This window comes from Equus przewalskii, chromosome 8, assembly GCF_037783145.1.
Source record: "Equus przewalskii isolate Varuska chromosome 8, EquPr2, whole genome shotgun sequence".
NCBI classification, from domain to species: domain Eukaryota; kingdom Metazoa; phylum Chordata; class Mammalia; order Perissodactyla; family Equidae; genus Equus; species Equus przewalskii.
In genome coordinates this window covers 48,375,121-48,381,727 of record NC_091838.1, presented here as the reverse complement: position 1 = coordinate 48,381,727, position 6,607 = coordinate 48,375,121, and the positions used below count along the sequence as shown (strand labels likewise).

Here is a 6,607-nt window from a genome sequence, read left to right as displayed (position 1 = left end):
CCTCCTCTGTTTGTCTCCTCTACTCTCATACTCACTACAACACTACTTCACTTCTGACAGCAGATATGTAGGTTTTCCAAACATCAAGCAACTTTGCAATACCAGGTAGAGTCCTGTAATTTAACTGAATTCTGCCACTACCTGGAGATAGCATCAGATCCCATAGGTTAAGGGCTCAGTCCGACAAAACTGTGCCCCACCTCCCCACTTCAGATGCCAATTTTAAGTCTGGGTTATTACCCATGCTTCTGACTGACTGGTTATAAGTCACAGGTTCCCATGATCACCTCCTCAGGTTCAATTAATTTGCTAGAGCAGCTCACAGAACTCAGAGAACTATTTACTTATGTTTAAAGTGTTATCATAAAGATATTATAAAGGATACAGATGAACAGTCTAATGAAAAGTTACATAGGACGAGGCACAGAAGGCTTCCAAGTTCAGGAGTTTCTGTCCCCATGGAGCTGGGGTGTGCCACCCTCCTGGAATGTGGATGACCCGTCACCAACCCAGAACCTCATCAAATCTTGTTCAAGAGTTTTTATAGAGCTTAATCTCAAGCCTCCCCACTCGCCTTTGCCTTCCCAGAGGTCAGGGGGTGGGGCTGAAAGTTCCAATCCTCTAATCACTTGTCTTTCTGGAGACCATCCCCATCCTAAGGCTATCTACGGGGCCCACCCTAAATCACCTCATTAGCGTACATTCAGGTGTGCTCAAAAAGGGGCTTCTTATAAATAACAAAGGACACGCCTATCACTCAGAAAATTCCAAGTGTTTTAGAAGTTTTGTGCCAGGAATGGAACAAAGACCAAATATATTTCTTTTTTTTTTTTTTTAAAGATTTTATTTTTTCCTTTTTCTCCCCAAAGCCCCTCGGTACATAGTTGTGTATTCTTCGTTGTGGGTTCTTCTAGTTGTGGCATGTGGGACGCTGCCTCAGCGTGGTCTGATGAGCAGTGCCATGTCCGCGCCCAGGATTCGAACTAACGAAACACTGGGCCGCCTGCAGCGGAGCGCGTGAACTTAACTACTCAGCCACGCGGCCAGCCCCTATATTTCTTTTTTTTTTTTAAAATAAAGTTCCTAGCACAGCAGTAAGTCAATAGATGTTAGCGATCATTTTTTTTTTAAGATTTTTTTTCCTTTTTCTCCCCAAAGGCCCCCAGTACATAGTTGTATATTTTCGTTGTGGGTCCTTCTAGTTGTAGCATGTGGACGCTGCCTCAGCGTGGTTTGATGAGCAGTGGCATGTCTGCGCCCAGTATTCGAACCAACGAAACACTGGGCCACCTGCAGCAGAGCACGCGAGCTTAACCACTCGGCCACGGGACCAGCCCCCAAATATATTTCTTATTATACCACATCTGGGTTCCTTGGAATTTGCAGATGAATTTCAGAATAAGCTTGTTGATTTATGAAAAGATGCCAGATGAGATTTCGATAGGGGGTGCACTGAATCTGCAGATCAATTTGGGGAATACTGCCATCTTTACAATATTGGGGGTTTTTTAATTTAAAAAATTTTTTTTCAAAGATCAGAACCTGAGCTAACAAGTGTTGCCAATCTTTTTTTTTTTTTTTTCTGCTTTATCTCCCCAAATGCCCATGGTACATAGTTGCATATCTTAGCTGCACGTCCTTCTAGTTGTGTCATATGGGATGCCGCCTCAACGCGGCCTGAGGAGCAGGCCATGTCCGCGCCCAGGATCCGAACTGACGAAACCCTGGGCTGCAGCAGCAGAGCACAGGGACTTAACTACTTGGCCCCGGGGCTGGCCCCACAATATTGTTTTTTGATCCATGAACATGGAATGTCTTTCCACTTATTTAGGTCTTCCTTCATTTCTTTCAACAATGTTTTTTAGTGTTGAGAATGTAAGTTTTACACTTCTTTTGGTAAGTATAAATTTAGTATTTTATTCTTTTTGATGCTATTCTAATAAATCACTATTTTTTAAACCTATTTTAAAATATCTGAAATTGAGATGTATCTTACAATCAAAGGTCTCTTAGCATTATGCCATAGTTCAACTAGCAGTAATTTTTTTATCTTAATGGACATGACTGTGACTTATAATCAATAGCCTCTTAGATTCAATATTATATGGTATTAAATGTGAAATGTCTATAAAACGTTGAAGTGGAAATGAAAAGTAGGCATTTGGATATATCAATTTAGAAATCAGAAGACAGGATTGAACTAGACAAAGAAATGTGGGAGTCATCAGAGGTTCATTACGTAAAGCCACAAGAGTGAATGAGATTCCTGATGAGAAGAATGTAGAGAATAGTGTAGAGAAGACAAGAGAATCCAGGTTGCAGCCCAGAGAAATCTCAGCAAGTAGCGGTTGAGTAGAGGAAGAAGAGCCCACAAAGGAAACATTTTGTTTTGAGTTTATTGTTGTCATTATTGCTCTTACTATTTGTCACTAGATGGAAGGACTTACAGGGCTAGGACCTCACCTCTTTTGTTCTCTAATGAACCCCTGAGCCAAGCACTTTACTACATTTTGATATTAATCTACATGTCACAGATAAATTGGGGAAAGTGATTCAGAATAATCTATGTTTATTTGAGAAATAATGTGTTGATTAACCACCAGCTCTTTCACCCCGGAAAATCCAACATGAACACAAGTAAATAAATAAGGCTTTCAGATCTTCAGAGAAGCACTTTAATCTGATTGTGATTTTGGAAAGAAAATAGGCACATGCTTATTACATATTAACCAAGAGTGTCTAAAGGCAGAAGAGAAAAACAGTCATAATAAGTACTGTAGCATTCACAATTAAAACTAGAAATGCGTATAAAAATCCTTGTAAGGAGTTTATATCCATTTGCTGTCACATTTCTATAATATAAGTAGGACACCAGCTGGTAGCAATGCTAATTCATCCGCCATTCATTGACTGTTTGTCACTTCACAGATGTTGAATCTTAGCCATTCCTTTTTTCATTTTTTTCCTTCGTATTTCAAATGCCCTAACCATCATATAAAGTTACCATAATACCATGTCTTCTAGGCAGTGTTCTCAATCAGGGGAGATTTTCACCCCAGAGGACATTTGGCAATGTCTGGAGACATTTTTAGTTGTCACAACCTGACATGGAGTGCTATTGACAACAGGAGGTAAAGGACAGGAATACTGCTAAACATCCTACAATCCCCAGGACAGTCCCTCATAACAAAGAATTCTCCAGCCCAACATGCCAACAGTGCCAAGGTTGAGAAACTCTACCAATGGGGATACGTTTATATATACAGTCACGTGCCGCTTAACAACAGGGATGTGTTCTGAGAAATTTGTCGTTAGGCAATTTCATTGTTGTGCAAATATCATAGAGAGTACTTACACAAACGGAGATAGCATAGCCTACTTCACACCTAGGCTTTATGATACTCATCTGTGGGATCACCATCGTCATATATATGGTCATCACTGACAGAAATGCCATTTTTTGTGGCACACAACCGTATATGAAATATCTGGGGGCAAAGTCCATAGTTTTTACCAAATTCTCAAAGCATAACTCAAAATTTAAGAAACACTGGCTTTAGTGGATATTTCATCTAGGCCTTGGTAACAAGTGACATGTTAATCCAGCTTCACAACTGAAATCACCTCCCTAGTTAAGAAGACTTCCGTCTGCCAGCCAGATTTCTCTCTTTCCAGTGTCCACTCTCATTCATGGCTAGACAGACACAGCTCTTTGGATTTCTTGTCTCTAGGTACTTGGAAGACAGTACCTCGTCTACTCCCATTAGTCAGGTTAATACAACTATTATGGTTACGGTGACTATGAATAAGCTGTGGTTTCATGATAGGTCAACAGAAGACCTGCTTTCTTTAGACATATCTAGTTCATTTGGTTAGCGTCCATTTATTCAACGTCCACTACGTTTAACACAGCTAGGCACTGGGTACATGATGATGAAAATTAGGTTAGAGTACTCGAGAGACATTAATAATAAAACTTAAACACAATCTAAAACTGCAATATGGGAGCGAGGGTACGAAAAGTGAAGGCGAGAGGAACTGAAATAAGGATGAAAACTAAGGACTGAGGGCCTGGCCCCCTGGCAAAGCGGTTAAGTTCGCGCACTCCACTTTAGCAGCCCAGGGTTCCCCCAGTTCAAATCCTGGGCGCAAACATGGCACTGCTCACCAGGCCACGCTGAGGCAGCATCCCATATATCACAACTAGAAGGACCCACAACTAAAATCACACAATCATGGGTGTGGGAGGGGGGCCTTTGGGGAGAAAAAGGAAAAATAAAATCTAAAAAAAAGAAGTAAGGACTGAACAACCACATCATCGTATGTCATCCAAATGCAGCAAGCTGCTAACTCCCTCCTGGCTATTTTAAACAATTCTGTAACATCTATATCCCAGGCCAGGTAACTTGGGATGTACTTACATTTGACTAAAATTTCCAGGGCACTGAAAGGCAAATTTGGAAGAGTAGGAGCTATGGAAAAGGTGAGAACACCAAATACCAAAGCTTGCTTTTTTGTAATTGTTGTTACGAATGGATCTAACTAGAAACCAACGTGCAAACCAATGTGCGCGTGTGGGAGAGCAGAGATGAGGAATAAAGCCAATGTCTAAAATGCCTCCCAGATACTCAGCAGATTTTGTAATTGTTACAATCGCCATCGCTCTTGATTCCGATATCGGAAGTTAGAAGTCGTGGTCTGTAAATCAAGAGAGGCAAAAAACTCAACTTAAACATTCCCCCAAATATGAGCAACTCAGTATATCGTTAGCAGTCAGCCTAAACCGGTCAGGGAGGCCTAGCCAGCAATTTTTAGACAGACAGCCAGGCTTGAATTGAACTCACAAAATACCCCAAGTAGGTAAAATACCCGGGGTTTCCGTGGGAACCGGGTAAAGGGCGGCTGGTGAGAGAACAAAGGCTGCGCGCCTCACTTCAGGGCCTCACTGGGGGCGGGGGCGGCGGGGCGCCCGGGTGGCTGGCTCCGGGTCGGTGACCCAGGCCGCCGCGGCGCTGGCGCTCCTCTCCGGGCCGCTCGCCCGGCTGGTGCACAGGAGGGCGCCGCCGACACCGGAGGCGCGCGATGAGGGACACAGGAGCCGAGGCCCAGGCACTGCCGGAGTGAGCCAGCCAGTGACTTGTGAAACACGCTGCGAGCCGTGACACACCGGGACCAAGATCACGCGGCTCGCAGGACCGGCTGAAGCCGCCCAGATAGAGCACGCGGGCGGGGAGGGGCGCCGGGGACACAGGGCGACGTCCCTTGCAGTTCCCGTTTCTTACGGGCCGCCGTCGCCGCCAGGCTCCGCCCCCTCGCGCTTATGTAATAGGGGCGCGCTGCCATTGGCCCACGCGACCGGAAAGGGCGCAGGCGTGCGAGCGGGGTGGGGGCGGGGGATGCGGCCGCTGCTCGCAGGCGAGTGGGCGGGGACTGCGAGGAGCGGGCGGGCGCTGGGGCTACTGGGAGAGCTGCGCGGCGTGCGCGGGCACGAGGCGGAGTGGCCTGCCCCGGCTGAGGCGGCGGCGCGCGCGGCGGCGGGCGCGAGGCGCGGGCTGTTGTGCTCCGGGCTCTCCAGTTTCTCCTCCTCGGCGGGTGGAGGAGCCGAAGCGGTGCTGGGCGCGCTCCCCCGTCCTCTCCCTCCGGCCACCTCCCCCGGCCCTCTCGCGCTGCGCGGTCTCTCCGACGCAAGACTGTCCCGGCCCGGGTGAGCGGCTGTGGGGGCGGCGCTGACGCCGCAGGACGCCTGGGAACCGGGTGGGGGCCCCCGGCTGGATCGGCAGGGACTGTGGGGGTCACCGCAGGTCGCAAGAGGCCGCCGGCCGCCCCCGCCTCCCTGGGGACCGCCGGGCCCGTCCTGTCCCGGCGCGGGCCGCGGGAAAGAGGGGCAGCTCGGGCGCCTGCCAGGCCCTGCAGGTGGCCGGGTCTCAGGCCGGCCGCGGGAGCGGAGCGGTAACCTTACTCCCTGGCGACAGCAGCTGGCCGGTTTCTCGGGGCTGGGGCTCCCCGTGGCCGAAGGGGCCGGGTGTCGGGCAGCCAAGGCCTCCAGGAGGCACGTCTCGGGCCGGGGTCCGAGACGAGTGGCGGGTCGGTGGGGGCTGTGTGGCTCTTCGTGGCTGAAAAGAGGAAGGTGCTGCCCGAGGCGGGAGAGGCAGGTTTGGGAAGGAAGGTGGACCGGGCTGCAGCTGGGATCAGTGAAGTGTGGGGTGAAACAGACTTTGCTCCTGGCTTTCATTCTCTCCCCTTTCCAAAAGGATGTAGTTAAAAGCTAGGGTCGGGATGTTCATCACTGCCTGGGCCTCTTCGTTTCAGATGGTTATGGAGAATGATCCTACTTCCTGGATCAAGAATTTTTTTCTCTTACTCATTTGTTTTGATTTTAAGAGGATCTTTGAGGCAGTGCTTACTTGTTGCCTCCTGTAAGAGCTCCTCATTTTAGAACTCATTCGTTCCACTTCCCTCTTTGCAGCCCCCTTCGGAAAACCACACTAACGAATTCTATTAAAAACCAGAAATAAGGTATTTGTAAATGACTTCTTGCCCCTCAGTTTGTCGCATTTAATCAAGGAGAAGTTATGCTTAAGATTTTGTAGAAAATTCAGTTGGCTGG

At 47.8% G+C, this 6,607-nt stretch overlaps 1 protein-coding gene across 2 annotated transcripts in view; it reads left to right on the top strand.

Annotated features, from left to right (window-relative positions):
- Nucleotides 1–5,416: 5,416 nt before the first annotated feature.
- ZNF706 (zinc finger protein 706) overlaps nt 5,417–6,607 on the top strand; it is a 56,908-nt gene continuing 55,717 nt past the window's right edge. Inside the window, exon 1 of one of the 2 annotated variants that reach the window (XM_070631906.1) lies at nt 5,417–5,704. The gene's annotated coding sequence lies outside the window, so the exon portion shown is untranslated. The remainder of the gene's footprint in view (nt 5,705–6,607) is intronic. The other variant, XM_070631905.1, reaches the window with a different exon arrangement.